We start from the raw sequence: 18,593 nt of genomic DNA, 5'->3' as shown, positions 1-18,593 counted from the left end.
TACCAGTAGTGACACTGACCATAGCCAAATGCAAAACTAGTGAAAAAACAGTCAGAAAAAAATGAGGAGGGAAAAATGTTAGTGGCTTCCACCTGTTAAACCATTCCTGTTTTGGGGGTCGTCTCATTGTCGCCCCTCTAGTGTACCTGTTGTTAATTTCATTAACACCAAAGCAGCTGAAACTGATTAACAACCCCCTCTGCTACTTAACTGACCAGATCAACATCCCAGAAGTTTGATTGACTTGATGCTATACTCAGATTAAAAAGCGATCCTTTAATTTCTTTGAGCAGTATACATTTTGATAGCTCATTTTCATAGAAGGCATGTAACCCAATCTGTTTTACAAGTGATTAAATAATGCAAGAAAAGACAGAAAAACAACAATTCACAAATAAATAAGTATATGAATGAATAAATTAAAATAAAATAGTAAATAAAAATAAATCAATGCCCACTTAAAAGAACTGAGAACAGGACTCTAGACCACTGAATGGGGGGAGAAGCAGGTCTTCAATTCAAAAGCAGAGAATGGGAATGCATTTTCCAGTTTACAATGAATGCTGCCTTTCACGAAAATAGCTTTTAATAATATTTTAGCAAAACATGCATGTGTTTTACACATTTTCAGAATACAGCTGGATAACAGACATTTGGATCATGCAATACGAGTAATATGAGAAATTTTTATATTTTCCTTGGACTTTTTTCACATTCTTTAACTTTGTACAGCACGAGTCACCAATTGGGTCTATGGCATCAAAAACTTTTTTCTTTCATTCTTTATGCAATTATGAGATTAAATATTTTTCACAGCCATCACTATAAACTACATGGGCCAAGTAAAATATAAATAATATCAGTTTTAGGTAGAGTATTCCTTTAAGACAGGGGTATGCTTTCTAATCTCAGACCTTATTTAATTTTATGGCCTGTTAGTCTGTTTGAAATGTAATGAATTATTATTATTATTATTATTATTAATGTTAGGTTCTTATAGTGTAGATAGTTTTTCTTTTCCAAGGATATCATACAAATGATTTAAAGCCTGAAACTGATAATTTTCAGTCTGTCACATTTTTCTCTAAGTGTGTGCCTGATGAATCCACACAGAGGTGTAAATGGAAACAAGTGAGATTTAGAACTGCTGGCTCTTTTGTTGTTTTTACAGCTTATTGCTAATAATTAAAACAGTGAATGGAGCTGTTTAAGGCTGAAACAAGCAATTAAGGGTGAGAAACCTTAACAAGATACTAAAATGAAGCATTAAAATATCACTTGATCAATAAGTGCTTTATGAGCAATAATTGACTTCTCATTATGAAAATGGGTTGGAACAAAAACCTGCAGCCACTGCAGCCCTCCAGGATCCACATTGCCTAACCTGCTTTAAGAAATACAGAGTAGCAGATAAAGCTGAATATTTAAGTAATAAGTGTAAGTTTGATGCTATGGTCAGATGGACAAAAAGGGCAGAAAAAATGTTTAAAAACTGCAGGAGCAGGGGTTCCAAGCCCAAAAGATCATATAGCCCCCACTGGCCTTTTTACCTAACATAAATGTGTTAAGTAGCTCCTAATGTTTTTAATCTTCATCCTAGAACAGATGACGAGCCCACATGCATTCCAAGATCACAGGCGGCTTCACAGGACTTTGATCAGATGGTGGTGGCACAAAACACCATGATAGGAAACCAGGAAAATAAATATAGAAAAGAAGAATTTAATAGTGATTGCAAATCCTAGAAGTATATGATATGTCCATACATATACAGTATCATTAATTAGAAGTGGAACTAAAATGCAGCTAAGCACAAAAATTTAAAAAGTGGAGTTTTAGGAATTTTCTAAAATGTTCCATGGGATTACCATGGGTGTATCTCTATCTGCAAAGAATTCCAGATTTGTGGTGCATAACATCAAAAGGCCACCTCATCACTTCTTTTTTGCTTATCTCTTGGAATAATAAGCAAGTTAGTGTTCAAGGATGTAAAGAAATAGTTCCTCCAAAATGTAAGAAGGAGCAAGATTATTCAGAGCTTTGTATACCAAAAAGTATTTTAAAATCAATTTTAAAGGACATGTAATGACGGTAAAACTGGAGAGATATGCTGCTGAATAGGTTCTTGCTGCTGCACTGACTGATGTCTTTCTTAGGTAGTCCTGCTAGGAGTGCATCACAGTAATGTAGACAGCTAAAAAGAAAAGCGTGAATTAATTTCTCAGCATCTTGCTTTGTTATGATAGGCCTCATGTTTGCAATGTTCCTTAAATTAAAAAAATGTGGTTCTAGCAATCTAATGTGCGACTTGAAGTTTAGGTCAGAGTTCATAATAATGCCCAACTTCCTTACTTCCACTTTGAATTTTAATCCCAAGTGATCACCTTTATTTCTATAACAATCAAATTTTCCATTTTGCCAGCAACTAAGCTGTTTGTTTTTTTCCTTGTTTAGCCAGAGACATTACTACTCCTCCAAATGCATGAAAGACAGGTGATGACTTAGAAATATTCCATTATTTACAGCTTCTGAGTGCAATAGCAGTTGCCTTTATATGAAACTTTCAGCACATACTTTAAAAAAGTCTTGGCATGGTCATGTCGCTACACGTTTTACTGTAAACATTTCTGTAGCAACTCCTTTGGGAATGGTACTATATTAAAACTGAATTGAATTTCACAATAGCATTGTAGATTGTAAACAAAGAAGCATACAACCCTTTAGCTAGAACACTTCTGCAAATTTAGTGAGTGCTCTGTCAGTTGTAATGGCAAACAAATTGGAAATTCACTGTCTGTCTCAAATGGTTGGTAACTCTTGTATCACCCACCTTTGACATATACTGTTTTAACACATAAAATCTTGAGAGTTGTAACAAACTTTAGGTCTGAGTCACAAAACAATGAAAGAAATAAAGAGCGGTGAGGTATAATAAAAACACATAATCTAAAATGCTATTCTTTACTATTGAAATCAAACTGCCTTTTTAACAGTGGAATGCTTATCTTTTTCAAACTATTCTTTGATGTTAAAGCTGCATGGTTATCGCTACACTGCCATGTAGAGACAAGCTTCTTTACCAATAATTTATCTGCTTGAAGGCATTTTCATCCTTGTGATTGAATTTTCAAGTGTATACTTGTCATTAGGGGTATCATGCCATTTGTACGGATGCCAAGCAATCATGTTTCTTTTTTTTGTTTTCATTGAAAACATCTGTAGCTTATACAACAAAATACCTATGTAGATTGCATTCTGTCAGCTGATAGATAATAATGTGACAATGTCTTACAGAATGAATGAAGAGGAGCAGTACTTAAATTTAAGAAAATTGCTATTATGTTGATAAGGATATATTCACAAGCTGGCTAAAAATGAGAATTTGAAAAAAAAGCCAAATCAGATATCACATTTTAGCTCAAATATTTGCATGAAATATTGTTTTCTGCTTTTGTCAGATGAGAATTGTCGCTAGCGCAGCACAGCTTTAAGGCACAATCTTGTTACATTCTGTGCATGCAGTTAAATTTATTGTCATTTTTTGTTGCTGGTATTGTGTTGCTGTCACTAGTTTCTTGCTCTCTGTGCATATAAGATGGCATGATCTCTAGTGCTGCTGTTTCACAGAGTCAGTGCCCTAGGTTCATGCCCTATGGCCGACCATTGTCTTTCTGGAGTTTCCTTAGGGTATTTTTGTTCAAACCATCAAATATGTTTAGATTAGTTTAACTGATGATTTCAACTTGGCCCCTGTGTATGTGCACTCTTAAAGGTAAATGTGCCAGTGTAGTTCTTCAGAGTGATGCCATAGGGGAAGCATTTTTGGTTCCCAACAGACCCATCTACTGTACATAAAGGTTCTAGAAAGGACATTTACTTAGATAAATGACTGGCTCCATACAGTAAATGTGAATAGATGGTAACAGATATGTCAAATACCCATGGGTCATGTATTTTAAAAGCAAATTCAATAACATGGGCTAAGTTGAGGTTTTGGTAATCTGTTAGGTAGCCTACCATATTAGGAAGTTTTTCAAAGCTCTTACTTCATATACAGAGAACACTTCTGAGAATGAAATGGTGTGTTGTCAAGCAATAGATCTACGATTAACCACAGAACCCAGTTAGAAACTATAAAGTGCTGTTAAAGAACCAGTATTTTTATGAGTGTGTATCCAGCGGGGGAGTTCTTTTTTAATTACGGCATGTTACATAACCCAACACTATATATAGTAGATATGATATTAAAAAGGCGATACCCCTCCCTTAGTGATATGGCGGTATAAAGAAATCACATAGGAAAAATAGCAGCTTTCTTTATTGACGGTTTATGCTGCCTAACAGACGAAGGAAGCCATGACAAGAACCCAGTTCGGGAGTGGGGGCCCGATATATAGAGTCTGCCATTTTCATCGCTGCGTTGGAAGGATTTTCCGGATTCAATGACAGTATCTCCCATTGCCGGTTCAAATCCCGTAAATGCCAATAGGGACTCTGCTCTGTTGGGCCCTTGAGCAAGGCCCTTAACCTGCAATTGCTGAGCGCTTTGAGTAGTGAGAAAAGCGCTATATAAATGCAAAGAATTATTATTATCCATCCGTTGGCTTTAAAGGTGTGCCGGGCAATGTTCCATGGCTATATACTCTTTTTTCATGTGTAGGCCCCCACTTAGGTGAATCATGCCATTCCAAACAAGGCAAAGAGGATACAGTTTCATGCTGAGTTTGACACACAAAAGTACTATACAATGGTCATATGTCTGACTGCCCATTTCACAGTTGTCCCTAACTTGTCTTGTCTTAAAATGCTTGCCTAGCAGTTCTAAATGATGAGCTCCTGTGCTAAATCTGTGTCCACTGTGCATATGAATAGAAAGAAAAGTAGACTTATAAAATATTTTTGTACAGAGGACAGTGACATATTAAACCAATGTTAAATAGAGTGTGATTGGGCCTGTGGTGAATTAGTGGCCTGTGCTGGGCTCTTTACTGCCTTGCAGCCAGTACTGCCAGGGTAGGCTGGGTCTCCCGTAAGTCTCAACTACTTAAACAGGTTTGAAAATGTTAAATATGAGTACATATGACAATGAGGTTGAACAACTATACTGCAATGATGCTAATAGATAGATAGATAGATAGATAGATAGATAGATAGATAGATAGATAGATAGATAGATAGATAGATAGATAGATAGATAGATAGATAGATAGATAGATAGATAGATAGATAGATAGATAGATAGATAGATAGATAGATAGATAGATAGATAGATACTTTATTAATCCCAATGGGAAATTCACATTCTTCAGCAGCAGCATACTGATACAATAAATAATATTAAATTAAAGAATGATAATAATACAGGTGAAAAAAACAGACAATAACTATGTATAATGTTAAATATTAACGTTTACCCCCCCTGGTGGAATTAAAGAGTCGCATAGTTTGGGGGAGGAACGATCTCCTCAATCTGTCTGTGGAGCAGGACAGTGACAGCAGTCTGTCGCTGAAGCTGCTCTTCTGTCTGGAGATGACATTATTTAGTGGATGCAGTGGATTCTCCATAATTGATAGGAGCCTGCTGAGCGCCCTTCGCTCTGCCACAGATGTTAAACTGTCCAGCTCCATGCCAACAATAGAGCCTGCCTTCCTCACCAGTTTGTCCAGGCGTGAGGCGTCTTTCCTCTTAATGCTGCCTCCCCAGCACACCACTGCGTAGAAGAGGGCGCTCGCCACAACTGTTTGATAGAACATCTGCAGCATCTTATTGCAGATGTTGAAGGAAGCCAGCCTTCTAAGGAAGTATAACCAGCTTTGTCCTTTCTTGCACAGCGCATCAGTATTGGCAGTCCAGTCTAATTTATCATCCAGCTGCACTCCCAGATATTTATAGGTCTGCACCATCTGCACACAGTCACCTTTGATGATCACTGGGTCTATGAGGGGTCTGGGCCTCCTAAAATCCACCACCAGCTCCTGTGTGTTTTGGCAAGTTTAAGGAGGGAATACTTTAGTGAACTAGTGTCCTTTTCAGTTAACAATCTTCTTGGTCTGTCAGGCCTTGCAATTTGCAGATTACATGTAATTCAAAGATAAAACACATCACCTTGGAACTGCAACACAAATAAATTACAAACAAGCCGTCTGGTTTGATGTGCTCTTCTGCCATTTATTTTAAACAATGTCATTCTTACGAGGGGTCATGCAGGAGTGTCAGCCTCTTCAAAGCAGAAAACTGAAAGGACAACTCAAAAGACATGATGTATGTGAAAGGAAACAATTGACAGCAAACCGTTGCGTATGACAGATCACTGAGGTAAGAATAAAGGGTTGCATTTCACAGCACTTCAACAAAACAAAAAGGCTTAATTTCTTTTAGGATGCAGTACTGTTCAATAAATTTTACAATTTGCTTGATAAAATATAAAGGTTTGAAGGACCCAAACATTATGTCCCGTTCTTAATATTAAAATGTCAGTTGTTTACAGAGCAGGTCCACCCTCTTTCACTGTTTGCCTTATTATCTGAGAATCTGGCCTGTTGCTGCCACTTTGATAGTTTTGGTTAAACAGAAAGTAGTATGCTAAGAGTACTGTTTTCCTCCTGTATATTGTGCTGCATATTCAGGGTTATGCAAAAATATTCATACTTCTGTTATGTTTTCATAGGTAAAAATTGCTTTAATTTGCATTTTATTGCAAACATTAAAATGCTGGAAAATCAGTGTATATGCTGTTGTTTTTCTGCATCTGCCATACACAAAGATAAGTAGCTGTGAACTGCAAGGAGCACTTGTGAGTTGACCTCAAATCTAAAAGAACTCATAGACAAATCAAACCCATTAGGGGTGAATAGAGGAAAGGTATGGTATATAAACTCGAGGTGGACAGAATGAGGGAACTGACACTTATTTCTTTCCCAAGCCTTAATGTCCTTTACTATCCTGCCACTCAGTGCATCTGCTCTGTCATCCTTGGCCTGTTTTCAGATTATGTATTTTTTGCAAGAAACAAGTCCACCTAATTTCAGTAAAGGGAAAGATCAAAATATCTAAACAGCTGGAATACTTCAGTGAACTGGTGTCCTCTTTGCTGTTAACCTGCTCCTTGTTCTGTTAGGCCTTTTGCAGTATATATGTAATTCAAAAATGAAACATATCACCTAGGAACTGCAACATAATTAAATTACAAACAAGCTGTCTGGTTTGCTGTGCTCTTCTGCTATTCTCTTTTAAACAATGGCATACTTACAAGGGGTCATGCAGGAGTATCAGCCTCTAGCCATGGCTCCTGACTAAATCAGTGGTTGGTTACGTGTATATGGCACTTTGGGAATGGGTCAAGAATGCTCAAAATATGCAAAATATATGCATTTGTTAGTTAAAATATTATTATTACTTTGGTGAAAACTGAACTTTTAACTAATGAATAAGGGGAAGAAGTGAATCTTCATGGGAAAGACACTATATAAATAAAATTTATTATTATTATTATTATTAATACAACGCATTATGAGAATGTGTCTTTTCTTGTTATGTTCTATACTGATTTTTCTTGAAGTAAGTAAAAATATTTTAGTAAAAAATGCATGCATTTTGCCAGTTCTAAGAATAATGGGCAAGTAGATTATGCGACATGAGCTATGTGAGAATTTTTGTCTGTTTTTCCATGGATGTTTGTCATTGGTCAGAAAGAGTCACTATCATGTTCCATTACATCATGAACTGTTTTTCCTCATTTTGCATAAATACATGAGATTAAAAAAATTTTCTGTCACCACTACAAAGTGCAAAGTAACATTTAAACAAAAAACATAATTTTGTGTGGAGTATTCCTTTAACATAGGCCATGGTTTATTGTCTGACATCTATCAGCAGAAAATGTTAAAGTATCCACTTTACACTTATTAATCTACTAAACATCATCATTTTTAACAGATGAGTATATATTCTTCTTTGCTTAAAGATCTCAGTTAAAAGGATCATTTTCTGGTATTAGGCAAATTCATTTTTAACGTCTTACCATGTAATGTATAGCACTGTCATGTTGCCAAGTTCCCCTATACCTTATGATTATGGCTGCAGCAGAAATTCACATTTTCTAGTTCTTTTGAAGAACAGAAAATTTAACATAAGCACATTAGTGGGGAATGAGAAAGCTGGGTGTCTCCATTTTTGATAGAAAATGTGCTCCTTTGTGTTTATTGCACTGTGGTGTAATTAAAAATTATCATACAGTTAATAATTAATTATCATTACTTTTTGATTAATTTTTGTTAATTCATTGTCCTAGATTCACCAGTCCAAAATGATATGAATTTACATTGTATCTACATTAAACACAGATTCTTTGGCTTACATCAGTGGTAACAGTTATATAACTTCCAATACAGTAAATCATAATACCTGTTTTATATACTTGGACTAAATATATGGGAATACAGGAAGAGACAGAGTTCATTACCTATCTGCACTTTTCCTAGCAACGTAAAAAACTGTGTACCTGTATGACCCAGCTGACTAGGCCCTGTCCTGACTCCACCAACTTCCCAGAGATCTACTGCCAGTATTTGAAAGGCTAGAGGAAGACAGAACAGACTTCATGGAGGATACAAAAAGACAGAATATCTGCTGGCATTATTCTTTTGCCTAGAAAACAAAAATCACAAAGAATACAATGTTTCTTCAACTATGTACAGTATACAGCTATGCAAAAAAATAAGTAATTTGTTTAGTTTTACATGTCAGGACATAACTGACTATCATCATCTCTCACCAAATCCTAAAACCTACTAATGCAGCCCTCAGGTATCAATCACCAAATAATAGATTTTATTTTATCGTTATTTATTCAATAAAGAAATTCATCATCTAGCCAAAGGAATTAATTGAAGAGAATCTCAAAGCACAACAGAACACACAACATTATTTTTCTACTGGAGATGTAATGCAAAATAATTAGAGAAATTAAATTGTTCCTAATCTTATTTTGTATACCTCTTCATCCTGGTGAAATTGGGGATTTTACAATACTAAACAAGGCAGCACTGTGTGGAGTTTGCATGTTCTTTCTATGTCTGAATTGGTTTCCTTTGGAGTACTCCCACACTCCAAAGACATGCAGGTTAGGTGGATTAGCAATCCTAAAGTGGCCATAGGGTATGGTTAGGGATTGTGTGTGTGTGTTTGCCCTGCGATGTACTGGCACCTGTCCAAGTTTTGTTCCTGCCTTACATCCTATGCTAGATGGGACAGGCTCCAGAAAACCCCTCTACCCCCACCCCATCCCTGTTTGTGACTGAGCAGGTTAGAAAATGATTGACTGACAATGCTAAGCAGAGAATGCCAAACTTCCCATTCCACAGCAACAGTCTTCTCTTCAGATGTTTGCACAGCAGACAAACACAATTCCTGTTCAGTTTGCTGACTGACTTACACAAATCTTTTCCAAGAAAAGCCTAAAGGAGTTCTTCATCCAGAATCAGAATCAGAATCAGCTTTATTGGCCAAGTATATGTACACATACAAGGAATTGGACTCCGGTTTTACCTAGTATTGTCCCTGATGATGTGAGATTGACTTAATTGTTCATGAGAGTGATGGCCTGAGGAAAGAAACTGTTCACATGTCTGGTAGTTTTGGCGTAAAGTGCTCTGTAGCGCCTACCAGAGGGAAGAAGTTGAAAAAGGTTGTAACCAGGGTGTGATGGGTCTGCAATGATGTTTTCTGCCCTTTTCCTGACTCGAGATCTGTAAAAGTCTTGAATGGAGGGCAGATCAACACCAATGATTTTTTCTGCAATCCTGACTGTCCGTTGAAGTCTGTTCCTGTCCTGTTTTGTGGCTGAACCAAACCAGACTGTGATAGATGAACAGAGAACAGACTGGATTACTGCAGAGTAAAATTGGATGAGCAGCTCCTGAGGCAGGTTGAACTTCCTGAGCTGGCGCAGGAAGTACAACCTCTGCTGGGCCTTTTTAACAATTGTGTTTATGTTTAGTTCCCACTTTAGGTCCTGGGAAATTGTGGATCCCAGAAACCTAAAGTTTTCTACAGCAGACACAATGCTGTTGAGTAGTGTGAGAGGCGGCAGCACTGGGGGGCTCCTCCTGAAGTCCACTGTCATCTCCACAGTTTTAAGCTTGTTCAGCTCCAGGTTGTTTTGACCGCACCAGAGGGCCAGCTGTTCGACCTCTCGTCTGTATACAGACTCGTCACTGTCCTTGATGAGGCCAATGACTGTCATATCATCTGCGAACTTCAGGATTTTAACAGACGGGTCTCTTGAGGTGCAGTCATTTGTGTAGAGGGAGAAGAGCAGAGGAGAGAGGACACATCCCTGGGGGGCGCCAGTGCTGACTGTTCGTGTGCTGGATGTGATTTTTCCCAGTCTCACTTGCTGCTTCCTATCTGTCAGGAAGTTTTTGATCCACTGGGAGATGGGAGCTGGTACATTGAGCCAAGTGAGTTTGGTGTGGAGGACTTCTGGAATGATAGTGTTGAACACCGAGCTGAAGTCCACAAACAGGATCCTAGCATATGTCCCTGGAGAGTCGAGATGTTGCAGGATGTAGTGCAGTCCCATGTTGATTGCATCATCCACTGACCTGTTTGCTCGGTAAGCAAACTGTAGGGGGTCAAGCAGGGGGTCTGTAATGTCCTTCAGGTAGGTCAACACCAGTCTTTCAAAGGATTTCATGACCACAGACGTCAGGGCGACTGGCCTGTAGTCATTTAACCCTGCAATGGAGGTTTTCTTTGGAACCGGGATAATTGTGGAATGCTTAAGGCAGGAGGGAACTTCACATAGCTCCAGGGATCTGTTGAAGATCTGTGTAAATATGGGGGCCAGCTGATCAGCACAGACTTTAAGACAGGAGGGTGACACACCATCTGGACCTGGTGGACTTCTATCAGTCTGAATGACCAGAGGCCCAGCTCTAAGTTTGTCACTGTACCAGATACTATGCATTGCCTTGTTTTGGCTATTTGTACCTACAATTTCGTACTTTTGATCTCTGCCCAAATACATTTCAACCCTAAATGCCATCTCATTAAACACACACATCATAGATGTGTATTTAATTTACAGAGAAACTGATCCTCTATCATCTCAGCCCTCCCAAAGTTTATCTAATTTCCCCATTTTCAATCTTTCCCCACTCTCAATCTTTCCTTCATTTTCTTTTACTTATATTTTTTTATGCTTCCTTCAGTGCCAATATGATGTTTGTTTCTTCTCTACAATTCCAAGTTCGAAGTGCATTACAAAGGTGCAACAATTCATATCGTAGTATGGTGTTAACATTGTGTATAAGTTTCAGTCTGGGACTTGCTTATAAAATTCTGGGACAACTGAACCAAAACTCCTTCTGTCAGTCCCTGTCAGTTCCCCATGGAACATTTTTATAAAAATGTTAAAAACCCATTATTTTAAGTTGGCTTTTCTATAGCTACATTTCAGTTATATTCCTTATAGACTATATGGGTATAGAATGATCATATTCTTTTGGGGTCCACATCTGTACTAATCTCTACTATTCTGTGCTGTCTTTCTCAGTTCTTCTGTGGTGACAATCTGCACCACCACCACCTGATCAAGGCACCATGAAGCCCCCTGGAATGATGGAATGAAGGTGAGTGTCTCAGCTACCCTCAAGACCACCTTCATCATGTGAAGCAGGAAAACAAAAAGGACTGATATATGAACTTTTGTGTTTGGTAGAATGCTCAATGGGGGCTTGGCAGACTTTTGGCCTTCGAATCCCTGTAGATTTTGTCTTTTTCTCCAGCCTAACTGGAGGTTTTTTGTTATTTTTTCTGTCCTTCCAGCCATCTGACCTTACTCTGTTTTGTTATTACTTAATTTAATATTATTGCCTAATCTTAGTTGTTTTTCTTTTTTTTGTAGCTTTCTCTTTATTATCTTGTGAAGCACTTTGAGCTACATTGTTGTATGAAAATGTGCTATATAAATAAATGTTGTTGTTGTTTTGATCCATCCATCCATCCATCCATCCATCCATCCATCCATCCATCCATCCATCCATTTTCCAACCCGCTGAATCCGAACACAGGGTCACGGGGGTCTGCTGGAGCCAATCCCAGCCAACACAGGGCACAAGGCAGGAAACAATCCTGGGCAGGGTGCCAACCCACCGCAGGACACACACAAACACACCCACACACCAAGCACACACTAGGACCAATTTAGAATCGCCAATCCACCTAACCTGCATGTCTTTGGACTGTGGGAGGAAACCGGAGCGCCCGGAGGAAACCCACGCAGACACGGATCCACATGCCTTAATTGCAGTACCTAGTAGACTGTCCATACCCTTCCTTCAGCCATACCACCTGGATCTTAGAATAGGTCATTCACCTAATGCTAAGCTTGCTTGGTCCTGGTCAGTACTTGGGAGGAAAACCATTTAGCAAAAAGCTGGGCTTGCTGCTGGAACTGCTGTCAATGCGGGATTACCTGTGGTCTGTGTGAGAATCCCAATGTCCCAGTGTAGTGATATGGACACTGTGCTGTAAATATTGGCACCGTCTTTCACATAAGACATACAACTGAGGTCCTGACTCCCTGGACATCTTTCAAAAAGTGTAGATTTCCCCCCAACATTCTGACTAAATTGCCAAAGGTCTGTCATTATTATCCCCTGTCCATTATTGGCTACTATCTCTCTCACCCTAATGTAGTGAGGTAGTAGCCAGCTAATATGTAGTAAGCCTACTGGTGCAAAAATATCTGCAGTTACACATTCAGGTGGATGCTACATATTATTGGTGTTTGAAGTTGTTCCCCACCATCTATGCAAAGTGCTTTGAGTAGTTTGGAAAAGTGCTATATAAATCCATCCATGAATCCATTGTCCAACCTGCTGAATCCGAACACAGGGTCACGGGGGTCTGCTGGAGCCAATCCCAGGGCAGGAACCAATCCCAGGCAGGGTGCGAACCCACCGCAGGACACACACAAACACACCAGGGCCAATTTAGAATCGCCAGTCCACCTAACCTGCATGTCTTTGGACTGTGGGAGGAAACCGAAGTGCCCGGAGGAAACCCACGCAGACACGGGGAGAACATGCAAACTCCACGCAGGGAGGACCCGGGAATCGAACCCAGGTCCCCAGGTCTCCCAACTGTGAGGCAGCAGCGCTACCCACTGCGCCACCATGCCGCCCGCTATATAAATTTAATTTATTATTATTATTATTAGTCAGTGATTTTCCAACCCGCTATATCCTAACACAGGGCCACAGGGGTCTGCTGACGCCAATCCCAGCCAGCCCAGGGCGCAAGGCAGGAACAAATCCCCGGGCAGGGTGCCAGCCCACTGCAGGACACATATACACACACCAAGCACACATTAGGGACAATTTAGGATCACCAATGCACCTAACCTGCATGTCTTTAGACTGTGGGAGGAAACCCACGCAGACATGGGGAGAATATGCAAACTCCATGCAGGGAGGACCCGGGAAGTTAACCCAGGTCTCCTAACTGCGAGGCAACAGTGCTACCACTGCACTACCGTGCAGCATTATTATTATTATTGGTCACTGCTGCCAAATATTAGTTTGGACTCTCACATACATACACATTTTTCTTTCATGACCCCTAGACAAAGAACTCTGAGACTCTGTGTGTAATCAAAGTGACCAACATCACTTATGAACAGTCTAATAGTCACAACAGGCAAAGAGTCATCCTTCTCCTGGCTTGCCACACATTATATTCAAGTTGTCTCACTGTCTCACTCCAGTGACTTGAGACCTACCTTTGCTGATCTGACAAAAATCTGTCTTTACACGTGTGGGTTTTCATTCTCAGGAACTTCATGTATGTGACCCTGTGCCCACAATTTGAACAAAGAGAGTGTACTAAAAATATGGAAGGCTGGATGGATAGATGCATGGATTGGGAAGGCACAAGTTTGCTAACAGGTGATCAACCAATCCCTTACCAAAATACAGCGCCTACAGGACCAGTTATCTTTCCCAGTATAAAGACATGTTATTTTGAGAAGGCACTTACTGTGGAGGTTACCTGTGGAGGGACAAAATTGATGACATGGTAGTGTAAACACAGAATGAAATCATTTATGCTGTATATAAAAAAGTACAGCACAATAGTGATCGTATGGTGGTGTTTACTGTCTTTTAATGCAACCTTTAGTGAAAGCCTGAATATAAAATAAATTTTAGTTTATCATTATAGTCACATATATACTCATATTCTGCTACTGAATGTTCACTTACTGTTCACTTTCTGTGCTTCAACCACCACCCACTGTCCTTGGCCTCTAATATTTTTTCTATTTGCATTGATGGGACAGTTTGTTTATATCCTTGTCATATGTGGTACTTTTAATTCATACTTTTTATTGTATTCCATTACAAAAATGACCAAATACTTCAGTCATCTACTGTATTATTAATATGGCTGCAGGAGACATTTTTACAGCTTTTTAAGAAACATTACATTTGACAACAGTACATTCTTGGGAAATAGAAAGCTTCATGTATCAAGGTTTGATAAAAAAGTGACAGTGTGTAAAATTCACAATAAAATGTGCAAGTCTTATGTTAAAGTGTAGTTTATTAGGCCAAGAAAATGTGTACCATTAAATTTGATGGCATGGGCCTGTTTGATAAATTACACATTTAATTTGACTTAAAGGAGGCCGCCCGGTATGAGTTATGACTTCATTTTTAGTAGATATTTTACTACTAGAGATTCTTCCTGATCACAAAACAATCAGTTGCTGCAGTTTTTTTATTACTCTTTACTTTAGTAACAGAAATAATTATTTAATGTTCAGGTTCATAGATTATTGTAAAAGTATTTAACAACTAGGCGTTAGCCTGTTCATGGTTCAGAGGTTAACCAAACATGGAATCTAATTTTTCCAATGTAAACAAACATTTTGCAGTTGTCAAAAAGATATTTATTTTTCTCACACACAATACATTTCTTGGAAATATTTCCACAGTGTTTACTCCTTCATTATGTGAGTAATTTAACCTTAATTAAATTAATCGAGGGCACTTATGTCTACTCATGGCCATTAACAATAAAAACTTTTTAAAAATGCACATTGTATAATTATGATTAAACAGTATAATGTTGAACTTTACCAACATTTTTTTCATTTGATCTAAAACACACATAAAAGTTTCTAGTTTTAAAGAGAACAATTCTGTGTTTTGAATTTCTACGTGAAAGAATAGCAACAGGAAAGAATGCTGGGAAGTTTCAAAAGGTTCAGTGTTTGGTAACATGTGATCTCACTATGATGATTAAATACATACAAGTAGATATATGATTTTCACCAAAAATGTACATTTATAATATAGTTACTTTACTCCACCTAAAATAAAGGCCATGTCACATTGCATGGCTTTTCCTGTGATTTTCAGTCACAGACTTCATTAACATAATCATAGCAAGTCAATGGCAGTCGCTGCGCACTCCTGTGACTTACATTCGTGCAGTCTAACATTCCACGTGACTCGGTTCAACTAGTCCGACACTCATCCAGACAAAACCACAAAGGTCTGATTTTGTCAAAGGGGTAGGATTGTGTGAAGAGTTGAGAACCAATGCTCAGCCAAAAATGTGTGATGGACAAAATAGACCTATGAGGAATAAGGAAACCAGGTGGAATCCAGTTGTTTTGGGCCTTACAATAAAGAAGAGAGCCTCGACTCTCTGATGTCTAGTGTTTTTTACGTACCACAATAGACTGAAAATAAGTAATAAAAAATAAAAACACGATTTCAGCTGAAATCACTATACCTGAAAAGCAATGTGGACATCAGTGGCATTGTTTGGTAGCACATTATTGACTGTAAGAAAAATAGGTAAAACTGTGCTTGAAAGTCATTAATAATAATAATAATTCATTACATTTATATAGCGCTTTTCTCAGTACTAAAAGTGCTATCCACACAGCATTACTGAGTCATATAATTTGCCTTGCCCTGTGATGTCTAGTTGTGTAAACTGACATTGTCAGGTGATGAGATCAGCACTTGCAGCTATGAAGTGTGGCATTCCCTGTGACTAGAAGTCATGTAATGTGACACTGGTTTAAGGCAATTAAAACAGTGATACTGAAAGATCGTTTCAAGGAAAGAAAAAACTAAAACAATTTGAAGAGAGAAAGTTAGCCACTGGAAAAGCTTTATTTTTCTGCTCTCCATTAGACAATCTTTGTTATCTTCCATAGCACTGTTTTCAGCAAGTGCTATCAAAGAGCACTTTACAAAGTAATAATATGCTTAATTTTATCAGTTTGCTCAAATCTTTTTAATCCATTTAAGGATTGTGTGAATATGGAAAGAAACATCGCAGCTAATAGTTCAAAGTCTTGAGAGTGTATAATGCCTCCTCCCATCATGCATAGCTCCACCCTAGACAGCTGACAACTGAGGCATTGACAAAGGAACAGTTTTTCTTAAGCACCCCTATACATTAAATGTACACTGGTTGTATTGTGTGTATAACTCTGGGTCTTCCATTGCTGTTTTTTTAATTTCTTTTTACTGGTTTAGACTTCTGACTTATCATTAGAGACATGAATTTAATTTATAAATAAAGACCCTACTTTATCTACTACTTTTGTATGCTTTATGTATGTGCATATTGGTTTATTTTTTGGTTTCTTGTCATACATTAATATTCTTATCTATTTTTTGTGCACATTGATTTATTTATTTTTATATATATATATTTTCCTTGCATTTTTTTAACATCCTATAAATCACTTTCAGTTACATTTTTTGTATGAAAATGAGATATTAAAACACATTAAATATTATTGTTGTCTAGCACTATGACTATGTTCACAGTTGGTGGGATGCAAAAAAAATGTGTGGGTGCCAGACAGGTTGCCCTGTTTAATAAAGGAGTTGACGGAAACAGAAATTGCACTCAATGGCACAAACAAAAACACAAGGCTGGTGTTCCTTCCGAAGCAATGGGTCACGTCTGGGGCAGAGCTGCATCCTGGGCTGAGCCAAATGTCATGCCACCTTCTGGGAGTGCCAGAGATTTGTAGTCCTCTGAACCAGTTGTCCTCATTAGGTGTCTTCTCTGTGCTGTAGGAACAAAAAGAGACAATGCCAACAATGCATGTTATTATTTATCAGAGTTTGATGCCTAAGGCATGGCAAGCTTACTCATTTGTAAATAACTTCCTGTACTTTGCTTTTAAATAACAAAACTTATGAATCTTCCCAGCTTGGGTTGGTGTTGTATCACTTGTATACGCACCCTCAGACAGTTGAAAGAATATGTTGATCGAAAATGTGTTTTCTGATTTACTTGTGTTAACACTATCCCTGGAAAAAAAGGCCATTGATAATGGGAAGAATGTGCAAGTGAACTAATATCCTCTTTTTCTTGTAGAATATATCTTTTTTTGTTTTGTTGTGCCATTGGCACAGATTTTCTGGTTTGAAATTCTAGCTGGTTTTCATAGAGCCATTCCATACGGCAAAGTCTGCTTCACCACAGCTGGGAGAAATTTAGTGCCGTTTGGTTGGTTTTCATCTATACTGAAACTGTTCTTCAGGAAATTGCTGGAATTGCATGTTTAGGACTAACATCCAATGTGGAAGTCACAGTGTGTTGGACTAGGAAAATTAAGATTAGAGTGCACTTACTATAAATCCTTCTGCCTCCACAGCCCATTGGAGTGTATAACCAAACTAGGAAATGAGTCGATGTACAGCCAAAGCAATTTAAGATAATCATCACTGGCTACAAGAATACTGCCGGTATGGTACCTGCCACATTAATGGAGGTTTTTTGACCTGGCATGGCAACATTTCTATAGAATGCCATCACCTAATTGTTTGTACAATCCTCTGTCTCTCAGGAAATTGGATCGAACGTGACAGAAGATTTGCATCCTTTTGTCACATTTTTTTGTGAATATCTTTCACTGATAATTGTGCTCAAAGGGATAGTTCACATTGAAGTGGAGGTGTAAGAGTAAGGTGTGGCAGTAAATGACTAACTCACTCAATCTATACATACCGTTGTTCTGGTTTTCTGTACTATGTATCATGATGGAATATAAAACAGCTAAATTTAAAGAGATGTCACTTCCAGTTAACAAATGACTTTAACTCAAAGAACAGGTGCTGAAAAATCAATACCACCACCACTATTCCCACCCCTTTTTAAGAAAATGTTCTTTTCTATATCTGTTAGAAAATTTATATTTTAGTAATGCTGAATGACTCACTGTGCTTTACTGGCTGTTTTGGATCTTAAATTTGAGTATCGATGTACATGATGTATTTGGCAAGTGTATGCTAGCACTCTGCTTCTCAGCTTCTAAAAACTGGTTTTGAATCCCAGTCCAGTCACTGTTGGTTCAGAATTTGTATATTCTCTGTGCAATTTATCTCCAGGTATTTTAGTTTTCTTCTAACATCCTAAATAAGTTTGTAATAAGCAATTTGGTGATTTCACATTGACCTGGAGTGAGGTATAAAGTCCTGTAATAGACGGTAGCCCCATCCAGGTTTGCATCCTGCCTTGCATGTAATTCTATCTAGTGTTACTGTAA

The sequence above is a fragment of the Erpetoichthys calabaricus genome, chromosome 9, assembly GCF_900747795.2.
Source record: "Erpetoichthys calabaricus chromosome 9, fErpCal1.3, whole genome shotgun sequence".
Taxonomy (NCBI): Eukaryota; Metazoa; Chordata; class Cladistia; order Polypteriformes; family Polypteridae; genus Erpetoichthys; species Erpetoichthys calabaricus.
Note: the sequence above shows the minus strand (reverse complement) of the source record.